The sequence below is a fragment of the Sceloporus occidentalis genome, unplaced genomic scaffold, assembly GCF_023333645.1.
Source record: "Sceloporus occidentalis isolate IW3139 unplaced genomic scaffold, rSceOcc1.0.p SCAF_7, whole genome shotgun sequence".
Taxonomy (NCBI): domain Eukaryota; kingdom Metazoa; phylum Chordata; class Lepidosauria; order Squamata; family Phrynosomatidae; genus Sceloporus; species Sceloporus occidentalis.
This window is the reverse complement of record NW_028316987.1, coordinates 3,779,754-3,797,365: the sequence shown is the minus strand read 5'-3', so window position 1 is coordinate 3,797,365 and position 17,612 is coordinate 3,779,754. Positions and strand designations below refer to the sequence as shown.

At 40.3% G+C, this 17,612-nt stretch overlaps 1 protein-coding gene across 3 annotated transcripts in view; it reads right to left on the bottom strand.

The window, feature by feature from the left end:
• The window catches only part of SPOP (speckle type BTB/POZ protein), a 51,071-nt gene extending 34,051 nt beyond the window's left edge, over positions 1-17,020 (bottom strand). Inside the window, exon 1 of one of the 3 annotated variants that reach the window (XM_089531684.1) lies at positions 16,920-17,020. The gene's annotated coding sequence lies outside the window, so the exon portion shown is untranslated. The other 2 variants (XM_089531687.1, XM_089531685.1) reach the window with 2 other exon arrangements.
• Positions 17,021-17,612: the final 592 nt, after the last annotated feature.

Here is a 17,612-nt window from a genome sequence, read left to right as displayed (position 1 = left end):
ATTGTATTAGTTTGTGGGAGGAGCTGTAGGTTTCCCCTGCATTATTTCCAGGTTTGGTTTGCCCTTTCCCAACATGCTTGGCTTTAGCTAGAGGTTTAGTTTGGAGCAGTCTTTGCTGTGAGCAGGCAGGGAGCTGTCTTTTGGTGGCAAACAGGCCCAGGCAGCCGGAAAGGGCATTTCTTACACGTTAGCCATTTTAGTTACCAGTATTTAGCCATTTTAGTTACCAGGACCAGTTTAGCCAAATTAGTTACCATCAGCAAGAAAATAAAGGCGTTCAGGAGCTGAAAGACCCTGCACCAGCTCCATTGAGTGAGGAGAGCAAACCGACATCAGACCCAGAAAGATGACATCTGGAAGATTGCTGAAACTGTAAAGTATCTTTTATTTAGAGCTGGGGAGGAGAAAACTCTTTATTTTTGTCCTTTAAATTAAATTTCCCCCTTTTGAACTTTACATTCAGCTTCAGAGCCTTTTTTGGGTAAAGAGTTTGATCTCACCAGGGTACCGGCGTTGCACACCCAAACCTGCCACCACCTTTAGTTGTGTGTGTCTTCACAATTATGTATCATAATAATTACATATGGCTTTGTACTTCAATGAAGTATTATAATTTATGGAAACCACCTGATGAAGCCATGACCTTAAATGGCAACTTAGATATCTCTAAAATAAACAATATCCATATTTTAAGTTTTTTTCAATGCCTCCTTTCCAACTTTGTTAATAAAATCAATAACTAACAGATTACACCTCAGTCCATGTAGCAGAAAATAAATGCTGACACGGTAGCTATAGATGAAAAGAAGGCACTTAGATACATCTTAAAATGACAACTTTCACGTATTAACGGAGGCTACTCTTCTGTGCTGATCTTCCAAACTAATAGCCCAAAACTACAGACGTGTCCAACAAAGAATAAAATCCTTATGCTTTCCTCAGTAAATCAGGAAGAGTGCAGGAAGAAGACTTTCTGTTGATTATTTCCTGCTACTCAAGTTATTTAAAACAATTGTGTATTGTTAGTTTTTTACATCTCCAGCAACTGCCCCTGAAGTTCCTCTTGTGTTTACATTGGTTATTCAAAGGCAGTAGTTTTTTCAATAGGCTTTCCTTTAAACATGGCAAAGGCTTCCTCTTTCTAGAATATCCTCTTATGGCAACCGCCAGAAGTTGGGGAGGGGCTGGATTTGTTCCTTGTATTTCGATTTTTTGCATAGAAGCAAACACACATATATTCAAATATGTCCCTTTATGAAAGAAGTAACAGTGCCTGGAAAAGATAATCTCAAAAGAACTGAGAAAGTGTCCTGCTTTACTGGAAGACAGCAATGCAAATGTGCCCCAAAATTCTATTTTCCTGCATTCCCAAGCTCAATTAAATAGTAGGCAATCAGTTATAAAAGTAAAACTTCCTGATAGTGTATTCAGACTATATAAAAGTACATTGCCTTCTGCAGCAAACCCACTGTACTAGCTGTGCAGAAAACCAGGGATAGGAGAAGGTGAAAAGAAGAGAGGGGCTGTAGGGAGAAAAACATTTTCCCCTTTTCATGGCTACAGAAGCAGATACACAGTCTTCGTTTCATCAGTTTGGGTCAACATATCTGCATTTTCAACATGGGTACAATGGAATTCTCTGCTGAAGCCATATGTACCATTTCCTCCACTGCAAAGGTTTGCCAAAGTTCAAGTCAGACTATGCTTGACTTGAGAGTCCCATGTTCATTTCTGATGCAGGAAACTTGCAACTCCTCCAGCACCATTTTCACACCCAGGATATGATCTATCTCATTGTTCTCTGTGCAGCAGCGCAGAAAATAAAATGATGCTGCATCGTTCAAATAGTAATTACAACTGGCTACAGTTTCCATATAAATCTAGCTTTTTAGATTAAGCTTTTAAAATGGAGCAGAAACAAATAAACAAGTCCTGATACCTAGTGTGTGCTGTCAGCTGGGGCCACAGATCAAGAGAGAGAAAAGGATCAGGGAGCCACCCAAATCAACAGAGTAATAATCTGTACCACAAAATCTTTAATAAAAGAGATAGGTGTTAGGAACACGAAAAAGCACACACAAAAATGAGACACCCCTTAAACCATGTATAATGGGAAGGTGCAAACAGACTAATATGAAACAGACAATAGACTCAGCGAGGCAAAATCAAAGGATTAGGACTATAATTAGGGGAAAGATGCACACAGATAAATAGGACAAGAAGTCTGAATGTAAAGCCACAAAAGGAGCCAGGGAGAAAGCACTGGACTATTTGTAATGAAGATTACTTAACCTACCAGAAAGGAAAATTGTCATTAGCGCTCTTCTTTAATATTATCAGAACTATGTCATTCAGTATAGAGCCATTGCTACAAGAGAATGTGGCAAGCATGTAAACACACACAAAAAGGAGAGGAAGGCTAAAATGGTAGATGGACATAAGCTATCAGTACGGAAGAAAAATAAATGGGTTTTTGAACAGATCAAGCCTGAACTCTCCCTGGAAGCGAAGGTGATCAAATTAAAGCCTTCATACTTTGGCCACATAATGAAAAGGCTTGACTTATTAGAAAAGACAATAATGCTAGGAAAGGCAGTAGAAAGAGAGGGAAATTATACATCATATGGCTAGACTTGATAAGGTAGTTTATGGGCCTGAACCTACAAGACCTGAGCAGAGAGGTTGAGAATAGGGGGTCTTTTAAATATCCCCATTCATAGAGTTGCCATGAAGGCAGTTAACAACAACATGGAAGCAGCAATTGCATAGGAGGAATGCTTTTGGCTGCTCTGGGCTGGTAGTGGGCATATAATGGTGAAATAACTTGCCCCTCTTAGGGCAGCAAGGAATAAAATCCAGCCAGGGAAAGAAAAGGAAGAAAAACTGACAGATGGAAGGTAACGGCAATGAGTCAACATGAAATACCCAAATCATTTTCACAATCCATGGAAACAATTTTCAGAGAGGCAATGTGTCACCCTGGGGCCACAAAAACCCAAAACGTCTTGTGGTGCTTAAGGACAGACTTAGTTTCACAGGTGTGACAAGATTTAATTTTCCCACCTCAAAATTCATGTGTTGATGCTGGGTCCCTTAAATCAAAGCAGAAAGTAGCAGAGGAAAGGCATACTTTCTTCAAGGCACAAACCATTTTTTAAAAAGAACTCTTTCCATAGCCTTTTACCACACATGAATGCTTTTGGCTAACTGAAGTTACATTTAAATAATACGCCTTATCTTAAAAAGGGTAGAGCTTAACATACATGTTATACTTAACATTCATGGTATACAGGAATCTTTACAGAAACACAGAGAATGTTTACCACGTTCATCTTATTACATCAGTTAGAAATCTGAAGATGTTCTTTTAAATTAAACATTAGAACAACCTTTACTTCAAAAGAAGAGCCAGTAAAAGGAAGCACAATATAAGCAACAAGTGCTTCAGTATCAGAAACGCAGATCCAAAGCTAGAAATGGGCAAGACCACAATGAATGCAAGGATATTTCCTCTGGCAGTGGCTCTCATATGAATTATGCCATGGAGGTAACAGAGAAGACAGTCCACACTTCAGGTGGGCATGCAGGACTGCAAGATCAGAGGTAGCGGAAAATCATTCATTTGTGCCTAGAATGATCCATAGGTGCAAGATATTATCCAATTCAGTTTCAGTTACAATCGTTCCAGCCTAAGAACCCTATAGCATAAAGATCTATAAAAGCATTTCTTCAATAGTTGTATGTTTCATTTGTCAGCTGGGGCTCAGAGTAGAATAAGTTCCAAGGCTGATAATTTCCCAGGAAACACTGTTTTTAGACATGATGTTTATCATGACTGGTTTTCAGGTTTTCTTGGGATTTACAAGGATAATGCAGTTGTGCTGGGATCCTGTCTGCCTTCTCTACCTATTTGACTGTTCATAACTAAGTCTGTGCATTTTTCTAGTTTAATTATCAGACAATTAATTGTCTGTTTGCATCCAAACACCATTAGATGAAAACATGGCAGATGAAGAGGGCAAGTAGGAAGCTCATTTCCAAACTCTGAGCACTGTATTACCACTGCATAGTGAATGGTGTTGAAGACAGAGGTCCAAAACACACTGCAGAAATAATCTAGTTTGAGACTGCTTTAACTGCCTGGCTTGGCTCAATAACAGGGAATCCTGGACATTAGTTTATTATGGTACCAGAGCTCTCTAACATAAAAGGCTAAATGTCTCACAAAACTAGTTCCTAGAATATCCTAGCATTGAGGCAGAGCAGTTAAAGCAATCTCAGGCTGGATTATTCCTATAGTGTGTTTTGGTCCAGAGAATCAGTTTTTAGGGAAGAAATGGATGGGGGAGATGCTTAAATGTTCTCTCACCTGTCTATTTTCTTATGGAATTATCCCTGCAGATAAGATTGCAGATACCATGTTTCTTTGCAAACATGGATCTGGAGGATTGGCTGCAAGAAAGTGATACTAGAAGAGGGCATGAGAAAGGTAAAGTTTACCAACTCCCATCTGCTGCTACTTCTCTGCTAACGACTATTTTCCAAAACCTATTTACAACAGAGAAATAGTACCAGCTGAATTGAAGCAAGAATTTGCCATAAACAGGTAGTCCAATGCAGGAGGGCCAGGATCCCTTGCAAGACCTGAAGTTCCTCCAGCTTTGATAATTTTCCTCCCAGTTAACAAGCCAGCCTGGGAAAGAGTTTATCCTAACGGATGTTTACATCCCCAGCTAGGACATCCAATGTCTCACTTGTACCATCTTCCAGAATTCTTGCAAGGCTTCTGTTTTCCAGCTCTTTTCCAAAGCCACTTGATCATGTTACCTTTTTTCTTGAATTCAGCATAATATCTCCCCAATGCACATCTAGTACTCACTGATTGACACAGGGCTTTCCTCCTCGAGCCATGCATACACACATATTTCACTGTGAAACTAGATTGTTTTACTGATTAACTCTCTGAATGTTACAAATAGCTCAAGTGATATTTCCACTTGTCTACCTGTAGAGTAGCTATGTCCTCCTATTACTACTACTGAACACAACCAACTCGGAATCAGACTCAGGGTAGGAATCAAATTGAGTCCCTGGATGTCGGACTACAAATCACAGAATCCATCAGCGCTGGTTACATAGACGGGAGCTTCTGGGAGTTGAATTTCAACAACATTTGAGGATGTTAACAAAATCACAGTTGGTAACTACTGGGCTTTTATGAAAACTACAGGGGTTTTGATAAATTAATAGGGTTCCTGCTGAAAGCATATACAGTCCCCCCTCCGTTTACACGGGGGATCCATTCTGGACCCCACCCACCCACGAAAATGGAAACTCGCATATATTCAAGCCCCACTGGCTTGAATTCGCATATAATCAAGCCCCATTCGTCACTGCACACCTTTTTAGCCATTGAGGCTTGCCCCTCCATGAGTAATTGAGACCACGGACTTCAAGTCTGCGAAAACGGAGGGGCAACTGTAATTTATTCTGTGTTAGACAAACACCAATAGAAAGCCGACATTATAGGTGAACAGATCAGAATAAGGTTAGAGGGTGCCCCCAAACAAGTTGAGTCTCCCTTATCCAAAATGCTTGGGACCAGAAGTATTCAGAATTTTATTTTATTTTGGGGGGGAGGGATTTTGGAATATTTGCATTTACATAATAAGATGTCTTGGAGATGGGACACAAGTCAAAACACGAGCTTCCACTTATATGTTTCATTTACACCTTTTTAATATAGCCTGCAGGTAATTTTATACGGTATATAATATTTTTAACAATTTTGTGCATGAAACAAAGTTTGTGTACACAGAACCATCAGAAAGTAAAGGTGTCACTATCTCAGCCATCCATGTGGATAATTTGGGAATCTGAACTATTTTGGAATTCCAAATAAGGGATACTCAATCTGTATACTAAAACAGGGGATTAACAGAGGACAAGGGTTGGTAAAACAGAAAAAAACAAGGTAGCTAGAGCTTTAGAAGAACAAAAATGAAGAATGATGAGCCACAAAGCCACAGATCTGAAAGAAAAGGACAGCATAATCAATGTAGGCAGAGAACAATGCATCTAGTAGAGCATACTGAACTTGCTGATGAAAAAGAAACATAGTTAGAAGGAATGCCAGTAAAGAGGCAGTTGAATATACTGGTTCTATTTTAAATGTTGATACCTGTTACAGAGCCTGCACAATGGGGCAAGTTAATTTAAATTAAATAATATTTGTTCTGGCTGGCTGAACTAACTGGTCCCTTTGGAGGAACTAACTACTTTGCCTCCACAGTACAAAAGCACTTGAAAGCACAGAGCGGTAAAGTTATGACAATTAAGGGAGAACTAAATGGGCTTTTATCACTTTCTATATTATAGCAGCAGGCAGGCAAAACTGGGTTAAACTGACTTCAGACGGAAGCAAGTTATTTATCATAGATCTACCACCAAGCACTTGGGTAAATTGGCAGTAGTGTTAGATGCAAGTTTTCACGATGTGAAATATAATTCATATTGTGATATGTTGCATCAAATTCCTTCCCAAAGCTTTGGGGTGGAAAAGACTATAAACCTAAACAAAAACAAACAAACAAACAAACAAAAGAAAGAATAAAAAAGAAAAAGAAACAAGAAAATAGGTTGCAAATGCTGTGTTCTGCCACCCCTACCCCACATACTGCTTTTAATGTCTTATGAGCAGCAGGCATACATGAACTTTCTAGGACAAGGATAGGCAGTTCTAAATGCAGCACAGAAAGCACAGAGAAAGCCTAGCACTATGGACTCTTAGTAAACAATGTTTAGCCTCTCTCAAACAGGCATGGTACTAAGTTTTAAAAAGTTACATCTTTGGACCATAAGTCCCAGGATCTTAATTCTCAGAACAAAAAGTAATTTTCCATGCTCTGGGGATGACTCAAATACAGACATGCTGCTTGTTGTTGCTGTTGTTGTTTTAAGCAGCATTTCTCAACCATGGGAGCCAAATGTTTTGGACTTCAACTCCCAGAATCCCAAGCTAGCCTAACTAGAAACACAAAAGGTTGAAGCCAAAATCTTCCGCAGAGTGAATATTGAGAAATGCTGCTTTAAAGAATGCCAAAGAATCCCAGCCTGCTCTATAATGGCCAATTCTCAATAAGTGCATCCACATGCTAATTTTCAAAGATTGATGTTTTGGGGGTTAGTGTAACCAGGCAGAATTAGATTAAAGAGGAAAAAAAAATATCTCTGGCTAGCAAGCAACTACCGATACCAGGGACTGCCAGTTTCTGAGAACCCTCCATTAACAGGTACATTGAACAAAAACAACCCTAATCAGAGAAAAGAAAAAGTATTCAACACTGCCCAGCCTGCCTTCCTAGGCTGGTTAGAATTTTATTGTTTAATCTGAGTTTCTCTGCACCTAGGAAACATTTCTTGACACTGTGATCCATGGACACTAAACTGTATTTAGCTTGGCTTCTAATTATTAGAATGTGTGTGATGATATGCCATTCTTTCTTCAAGGAGCTTAAAGCAATTTAGATGGGAAGCACTCTCCCATCTATGCAATGTTTGGGCTGAGCTCTGCTTAGTTTTAATTATATAATAGCATGGTATGCCCTCAGGAAATTTTCTGGTCCCTTACTATGCATCATGTGAAAAGGCACCTACTTTTACAGCTGTTCTAAGATTTTCAGAAATAATCCATATAAAGTGCATGGAACACTAAAACAAAACAAAGAAAAACATGATCGCCAAGTCCCAATTCTCTTATTCTCTTATGAGTGCAGCAGGTCTGGACAACATAAACTGCTGGACTTTTTGGTCCTTGCCTGCAATAGCCTTTTCCAAATTAGAAAATGAACGTTAGCACTGCCCAGGTGGGAAAAGAGTTAGGCAGACCTTCCTGGAAACAGATCTATAAATGTTCAAAACATGCAGTCACTCAAGACATTGCTTATAAGTCTAGCTAGGCCTGCTATGAAGGCAAAGTAGTGGTCAAAACTGACTATTCACAGCTCAAATACTTGTTTCTGGAGACAAACTAGAACACATAAAGGTGCAAAAGCAGGCAGAAGAAAAGAGAAGTGACACATGGACTGTACACAGGGGCAAAGTGTGAGCATGTCTCCTCCTTGCAGTGCTTGACTTCTCACAACTTGCTGGCCACTCCTGCAACAAAAGGGTGAACTGCTTCTCCTGGAATCCTTCAAGAGAGGGAAATTATCTTTTAAACAGATGCCAGCCATCCCTCAATTGTTTGATGTATAATAATAATAATAATAATAATAATAATAATAATCAGTTTTTCAAAACCAAAACTGGACTTCCAACCAAGCAATACAAAAACTGGCCCGATGAAACATTATGTAAGGGTAGCTTGAAGGCTGGGAGAGAAAGGAAAATGTAATGCACAAACATAGTGCAACATATCTGGGGAAGCGTCTAGGCTGGGTAGGAATGACGTGAAATAATTAGCAAGTTCAGAAGGTAGACAAGCTTGCATCAAGTCTGGAAATACCACCTGTAACTTTCTGTAAAGGAATAGCGCTAAGAGTTAAAAGGACTGTAATTTAGCCTTCTTTTTCCATTTGACACCTTTCTTTCTTATTCTTTATTTTGCGGCCTCTGCAACCATGTCACGGTCAACTTGACAAGGTCCCAACAGCTCATAAATATTTGAACTGAAATGTTTACTTAAGGGAAAAAAATTAAACTCATTGACTCCTAAATTTAACTGCTGAATAGTAAGTCAACACTTAAATAAATCACCTGATTTCTAAGGATCTACTGTAACTAGCAATGGGATTTGGGTCTTAAAGTGGATGAAACATATTCAAACAAATTCAAAGTTTTGTGTAGAATTTTTCTTGGGATACTCATCTTTATACTCTTACATGTACTTCTTCTACACTGTTTATACTTAAGGGGAAAGGGCACCAAAAATTGTTCAGATACTGGTTTTAGAACACTCAACAAACAGCGCATGACATGATGTAACTGTCCATGAACCTACCGACCATAAATCGACTTTGTGTATAAGTCAAAGGAAGGTTTTGGAGCCAAAATTATGGATAAGTCGAGGATAAAGTGCATGGTAAAACTTAGGGGCATAAACAACGGATCTAAAAGATGAAGCAAAGGAAAACAATGCCAAAAAAAGTTACACAATTCCAAGAGGCATGCTTGTGCTCACACTAAAGGCTGGATGGATGAGAGTAGACAAGGGTTGGTGCTTCCAGGACAGATTACACTCATGCCTTTTACCAAGGGATGGTTCGTTTTTCTTAATAAGAGCTAAAGTACAGTGCTACTTACATTGATAAGTCAACACAGGTTTTTCAGGTCAATTTTTTGACTAAAATTTCTAGACATATATTTGAGTATATACAGTATCACCCACTTTCTGTTGCAGTTACTATGGGACCACTAGTTTCACTATCACTAGCACCACCCCAGACTCATTTGCCTAATATTATACTGGCATTCATTCATTATTACCAATTAATTTTATGAAACATTTATTTAAGAATTTCAAATTTTTCATAGAAAAAACTAATCACTGGAAAAACTTCTCCCCCACATCACTGTCATCAACATCAAAAGCTGCGCACAACTTCAGTGGTAACAATGCCATGAAAGGCAGCATAAGCTTTTAGATGGCAGGGCGCTAGCCTACCCATAGCCCAGTTTTATATAATAGCAACACTCTATTGGTTTTTTTTTACTAACACACAGAAGAGAAATAAAAGTAAAAGATAACCAAGACAGAACCAGAACCCTAAATGCAATAGTTCAGCAACTAGTATAGCGATAAGGAAAACTACTATAATAACCTATCCAAAGAAATAGAAGCTGACAACAAAGAAAGAACAGGAGACCTCTTCAACATGATCTGAGAAATCAAAGGGAAATGTAAACCAAGAGTAAGGCTGCTATACAACCAACACGGGGACACACAGCATGACCAAGTAGAAATAAAAAGATGATGGAAACAATACACAAAAGAACTATATAAGAAAGATTAAAGGATGACAGATTAATATACTGAAGAAGCATACGAACATTCAGTTTTAGAAAGTGAAGTGGAAGCAGTACTCAGAGCACTATGGAAAAATAAATCACCAGGAACAGATGGCATATCAATAGAGTTGCTTCAATCAATAGAGATAGATTGAAAATATATTTCAATCCCCAGGAAAGGGGACAAAAGGGACTGTACCAACTACAGGACCATTGTATTAATTTCCCATGCAAGCAAAGCGATGTTCAAAATTCTACAATAAAGACTTCTATCATACATGGAAAAAGAAATACTAGGCTGTCCAACTTGGTTTCAGGAAAGGAAGAGGCACTAGGGATCCTATTTCAAACAGTTGTTGGACAATGTAATGTACCAAAGAATTTCAAAAGAATATTAACCCGTGCTTTACAGACTATAGTAAAGCTTTCGATTGTATAGAGCACAGTCTATGGGTATATGGGCTGCTCTTAGAGAAATGGGTGTGCCACAGCATTTCATTGTCCTGATGTGTGACAGACTACTGTCAGAACAGAATATGAAGAAACAGATTGGTTTGAAATTAGTACTGTATGGTGGTCAGAAAAGGCTGCCTTTTATCATCCTATCTGTTTAAGTTGTATGCTGAAAACATCATACAAAAAGCATTATTAGTGCAGAGGTAGGAGGCGTGAAAACTGGAGGAAGAAATAACAATTTAAGAAATGCAGATAACACCGTACTTCTAACAGAAAACACCAAAAACTTGAAACAATTGTCAAGGCAGAGAATGTAAAAGCAGGTTTATAGCTGAAAGTTAAAAGCAATAATAAATATAATCACCACAGAGGATTTACATAACTTTAAAGTCAACTGTGATTAAATGAATGTGTAACGGCAGCACAGTGTGTAATGTTTTCCCAAATATTACTACACAGTTAAGATCCTGGTGTTGCCCCCTTCCGGGGCTAAACTACAGCCAAGACTGAGCAAAGCAGGGCTGGGCAATTGCCTTGGAGCATGTGTAAATTTTGACCCAGACACTTCACAGGCTGCATCTCTCCACTGCAAGCACCTCCATTTTCCTCTGTACTCACTCCCTCTCAAAATGGCATTCAGCGTGACACCACTCCCTACCAGCATTTTGAGAGGGACTACAGAGGCAAATGGAGGGACTAAAAATAGGGGGAGATTCTGGAGGATTATGTGAGTGTGGATGCTTTCTCATATTTTTCATATGTTCGTAGGATTATTATTTTTTTGTCTGTGATTTCCAGTAAAAATTGCCTGAAATTTTTGCCAAGGTATCTTTTTAAAAATTGAGTTAGGGGGCTTTGGGGGACTAATGAAAGAATTCAGGGGGTGTGGGCACATGCAGCCTATGCTTGTACTGCAGGCCACAAGGTTGTGAGTTCAATCACAGGGGCTCCCAGGTCCAATTAGCCTTGCATCCTTCCATAGGTCGCTAAAATGAGTACCCAGATTGTTGGAGGCAATTAGCTTACACATTATAAACCGCTTAGGGAGTGCTTAGTTCACTGATAAGCAGTAAGAGCATGTACTTACTATTGCTATGGGCCACGCTCTGCCCACTCTTAGTCTAAAACCATTCAACTTAGCAGGGTCTCTTGTATTTTTTGTCACTGCTGTCAAATTGTGAGAGGTGAATTTATAATATAAAATCAATTAAAAATACAATGATCAAAAATATAATTAAAACTACCACGTAATTGTATTCAAAACATTATGAATAAAATACTGTAATATTAATCCATTTATAGAATTAGATGGGCAAGAAACAAAATGCTTAAGATCTTTCTGTGACAGTGATACTAAATATATAATACAAGAAGGCAGGCAGGCCTTCCGTTATTCTTGCTCTAATTACTCCAACAGACAATGGCAAAACCCACTCATTAAAGTTTCTAACACAAAACTCTGCTATTGTCATTTTTATACTGTTTGTGAAAGAGGAAGAAAAATATATGGCAGCATCTTTAAAACTAATTGGTTTTTATTTTTGGATATGCAAACTGAATATAATTATATGCATACTGTATATGGCTAGTTGCTTGTATTTACCAGGAGATCTCAAATGTAATGCAAGTACTGACCTGTGCCCAAAAAGCCAAAACACAGTTTTACAAATTCCTGACAAACAATAGAATCAACATCGATATTTTGGGCATTACTGGTTCAGTATGAAAAAAAATCTGAGCCACGGTCACCTGAAAGAATGGATCTCAAACTGCAACACAAACCATCTGAAGGTGTGCATAACCTCTTTCATTTTTGAACCCTTCCACAATGTTTTGGCCCAGCTGTGATCCGGATTTAACACCCAATCTATTAAGGTGCTTTTAGTCATGACAATCCAGACAGAATCTTTCCCACATGATACCTCCTGGATTGTACAACTTCAGACTGAAGTTGGAAATTAAATGTTTGAATGCTCCGTCCACACTCAAAACTAACATGTCTGAGAACAATTTCTAGTTCAGTCTTTTCCCGACAAGCATGTATAGAATGTGCAGGATGTATTTCAAGTGAGAGAGCATCGTAACCTTTTGGCTAAAGCTGCATCTGCACTTTGACACCACTTTAACTGCCACAGCTCAATGGGTCAATTCTGGGATTTGTGTTGTTGTGAGAAATTTAGCCTTCCCTGTCACTAAGCTCTGGTGCCGCAACAAACTACAGATCCCAGGATTCCATACGACGGAACTATGTAACTTAAAGCGGTATCAAACTGGATTAATTCTGTAGTGTGGCAGCAGCCTAAAGGTAATGTCAGCCCCACTTACAGTAGGCCCATTGAAATAAATGGGAACTGACATTGCCTGCTTACTGGACCTCCCGAGGAAGGGAGCTCCACAATTTGGGAGCAGCCACCAAAAAGGAGCTCTCTCATCTCTTCACCACATGTCTGGGATTATGGAGGCACCAAGAGAAAGCATTCCCCACAGATTTCAGAGCATGGTCAAGCTCATATAAGAAGATAGTTTTTCAGATAGTCTGGACTCAAACCATGTAGGGCTTTAAAATTCACAGTCAGCACTTTGAGTTCTGCCTGGAAATGGCTTGGTGGCCCTCTGATTCCATCTACAATTATACAACCCATGGAAATGATGGTCCTGGAGGAGCTGAGGCCACAAAACTTTCTGGAAGAGATGCAGGAGATTCATGGCCACGCTTTGCCCACCTCTGATTTAGGGTTTCTTTTTATCCCTCAACATCAAGGCCTGAAAGGAAATCACTTTGTTCCTACACTGGACTGTTTTGGCCTTTTTTAGTTTCTACTCCAAGAAACCACCAACTTGTTCTTCCCCCTCATTTTCTTTGAGTCTTTCTTCTCAGAAGGCCCCAAAAGAATTTCACACCTTCTAGGCCAATTGGTTTCACAGAAGAACACTTTGAATTATCCTTCCCTAGTTTAAATTCACCACTTCACAACCTAATTTTTTTTAAGAACATCTCTGCCTCATTAACGCTCCACAAAAGCAACCTACCACTTCTCAATAGCCATTATTTCAGACTTTAAGACAGTATTGCAAATGAACTTTACAAAAATAACTAGTGTCTCTGCTTTTTTACTAGCTCTCCTGCCTACACAAATCATCAGTGTTAATAATGTGTGCCTAAAAAGAAAACAAGGAGCAGTTCACAAAAGGTTCCTGCCTGAGCATGTAAAAGCCATTTATACTACAGCTGAGTGGCTCTTTAGAAGTCCTCCTTCAATCTCAAACTCTTTCCCTCGTCCTGCATGATAGATAATCAACTGGTCCCACTGTCTGCACTGGACAACCTACCCAGAAATCTCCATTCTACTGATAATTATAATATGATATGCCATACTAGATACTAATACATCATCATCCTTTAGTTTTATTTCCACTCTTACAAAACTTCACTCCAATTTTCCCTCTAGACTTAGTCACTGCTAACATAAAACAGGGTGGACTGAGTTCTCTCCCCAAAATTATGCTGATTTCATTCCCTGTGTGCCAGAATATAACAATAAGATGTGCCAGGAGGTTTCACACTCAATCCCCAGTTGTGGAACTCTTCCCATAAGAAATGGAAAACCTTTGCTTTGACAAGTTACTATGGATAAGGAGGAATGCACTTTCAACAGGATCTGGGATGATAGTTACAGTCCACATGATATTGGTTTTATATGTTATCTATCCTAGACTTTTAGACATTTGGTGGGTTAAAAAGCTTTTCTAAAAAAAGAAATATCTTGGTTGATTCTACAGTATATATTATAAAGCTGATTCAGTCCTGATTTCCGGCCCCTGAAGTTTAGTTATGTTTGTTTAGGTAAGTTACACATATAACTCAAGAGAATAACAGAGAAGGTATTTCTACATGTTAAAAAAAATGCTTTGTAGACACTTAATAGGTTGGCCAAAATCTGGATTTAGAAGTTTGATCAGACATTAGCACTCTTATATGTAATACAAGAAAATATGTTGAATAATAGTGGAACAGGAAACCTTTCAGCAGCAATGGCGTTCCATTGCAGTACAGCTGACAGGTCAAGAGCCATCTGCTAAAACTTCTTTCCTGTATCCAACACCCCATGAAGACAAGAGCAACATCAGACAATGATAAAGGCTTGACACTGTCTACCAATCAATCACTGGCCCCATACAGACAGGCCAAAATAAAGCTGCTCTGGGCCACTTTGGAGGTATGCTGTTTAATTGATGCATGCGTCCTAAGAGTCTGGAAGCCACACCAAAGCCACGCTCCAGTCCTCCAAAGTTGTCCGAAGCAGCTTTATTTTGGCCTGTCTGGATGGGGCCACTGACAAGAGAAATGTCAAATTAAAAATCTGTAAGCTGCTCTGAGAGCCTTTGTGGCTGAAGAGTGGGGTATAAATACTCTAATAAAATAAATAAAAGTGGGCCTCTGCTTACATTTCTAACCTGCCCTATCTCAAAGGCTCTGCGTTTCCCCCTATAAATTGAAAGAAAGACCATACATCTCATGATGAAGTGTGTAGTGGAAAAGGCCTCGGGGAATATGGAGTCAGAAGGCATCCAAAGCCCATCCAGTGCATAAATGTCCATTTGCTGGAAGTCTACCTCCTTTGCTTCACTTCACCAACAACTTCATGCCAATACTCTTTAACCAGGGGGAGTTTAATAGATTGAGAGCCATCGTGGGGTAGTAGTTTGGGCGTTCAACTATGACTCTGAAGACCTGGGTTTGATTCCTCGCTCAGCCAGGAACCCAACTGGGTGGCCCTGGGCAAGCCATACACTCTCAGCTTCAGAGGATGGCAATGGCAAACCCCCTATGAAGAAACTTGCCAAGAAAACCCCATGATAGGTTTATCTTGTAAGCCGCCTTGGGTCCCTTCCCGGGAGAAAGGCTGTATAAAAATGAAATGAAATAGATAAATAAATAAAATACTGTCTATACTTGACTATAAGTCAACCTCATATATAAATCGAGGACAGGCTTTGGAGCCAAAATTATGGATTCTGATATGCCCCGTGGATAAGTCTGGGGTAAAATTTAGGGACATGTAGTGAAAGATGTAAAGGATGAAGCAAAGGAAAACAATGCCAAAGAACTTAGAAAATTCCAGCAGACATAACTATTTGTGCTCATACTAAAGGCTGGATGGATGACAGAGTAGAGGAGGTCAGTGCTTCCAGGGCAGATTAAATTCTTGCCTTTCACCAAACAAGCTTCATTTATATACCACTTCATACCACCTAAGCAGTGTCTAACAACTGTAAGCCAAGGAACAGATAGATGAATTAAAGTAGAGTACTTACATTGACCTGTGGATAAGTCCACTCACTTTTTTGGGGGTCAATTTTTTAACCTAAATTTCTAGACTTATACATGAGTGCACTTGTCCCTCCATATTCGCCAAGGTTAGGGGCACAAGACCTTTTAAGCCGACCTGAAGGTGCACTGCCCTGGCTCAAGACTATGGAATTCTGGGAGTTGGAGTTTGTTGTGGGGCCCAGAGCGGAGCTCTGCTGTGCTCTGGGCCCACAACAAACTCCAACTCCCAGAATTCCATAAGCTTGAGCCAGACAAGAGTTAAAGCAGTGCCAAACTGGGTTACCTCTCCAGTGTGGATGCAGCCTAGAAGGCACAACAACAACAAGGGCATACTAGATCTCCTCTGCCCTTTTAAAGGCTCAGCACCATCTTCTTCCCCAACTGTCCCTAAGGAAAGCAGGCCTGCTTTCTGCTCCTAGGAAGGGAGAGCCAGGGCTCTTCTTACCTGTTGGCCCCAGTAAGTAACTTCTGCCACTTTCTTCACTCCACTGGAGGGAGCCAGTGGTCCAGAAGGTGGAGCTTTTTTAAAAACTGAATAAATATTTACTAAAAAGGCAACTTCTGCCCACCATTCCTGCTCCCTCTCTTCCTCCTCCCTTTTGAAAAGCAGCAGCCAGCAACACTCATGGCTCACTATTTGGCAGCATGTCTCCCTCTTGCAACGCTGCAGAGGATCACTATTCCGCAAGGCCCCTGCAACAACGTTATGCGCATGCGCCGCAGATGGAGGGGAGGTTAAAGAAAGCCAGGAAGCTGCAGGATGTGACTGTTCCTCTTTTCGTTCCTTCCTCTGCGCACGCGCAGAAGAGCAGCCTCCCACAAAAACTTGCGTGCCCCGGGCTTCACCTCCACCTCCCTTTTCCTTTCCATACACGGCGCCTGCGCGGGCTTTGAACCAACGCGCATGCGCCGTAGTTCAGAAGAAGGAAATCACGCCACGGCGCATGCGCAGCTCCTATCCAAATGTGTTGGGATTTTTTGCTTCCCCTCTGGCCCCGCCCCTTCTCTCTGCGTCAGGGCCCTTGCAACCGACCGACCGTTGGCTTTTATGGGTCTCTCGCTCGTACTCTTTGTCTCCTGTTGCCCCTGCCGCTCAGTCTAGTCGTCACCCGCTCCGCCTCACCTGATCGCGATACGCGGTGGCTGCGGCCGTCCCCTTGTGGTCTCCTCATAGCGCCCTGACCTGACACATCCGGGACTTTCCCGTGACGTAGACGCGACGCTCCTTTCATTCATCAGTGGGAGGCGGTGAAGGGGAGGTGGCGGCGTCGCGCATGCGCAGTGAGTGACGTGAAGCAAAAGGGCGGGAAAAGAAGCCCAAAGAGTCATTAAATGATAAAACAAGGAAGGAAGGGCCCTGTATCTGCAGTACAACTGTAGCGTAGTGGTTTTAGCGTTGGACTACGATGCTGATAGAGCCGGGTTCGAATCCGAGCTTGATCACAAAAACTGTTTCCACCAAGTCTCTCAGAAAGCCTCGCCATAGTCCTTTAGAAAGGACTTGAAGGCGCCCTGTCACAACATGACGCCATAAAAGGGAGTCACTGAGGGGCTGCCCTTGTTGTTGTTGTTGTTTTGTGCCTTCAAGTTGTTTCAAGATTATGGCACCCTGACAGCTCCCCCATATTTTTTTAAAATATATATTTTTATTGAATAGTTTTCATAACATATAAAACAAATAACAACCTCAATCAAACAAACAATACAAAACAAAACCCAGCAAAAAATTAGTGACATTTAACCTATGACAAAAAATACATTAGTAGTGATACTCATTCAATTTCCTTTGCTTGTTATAGATTCATTCTCTAAAGTT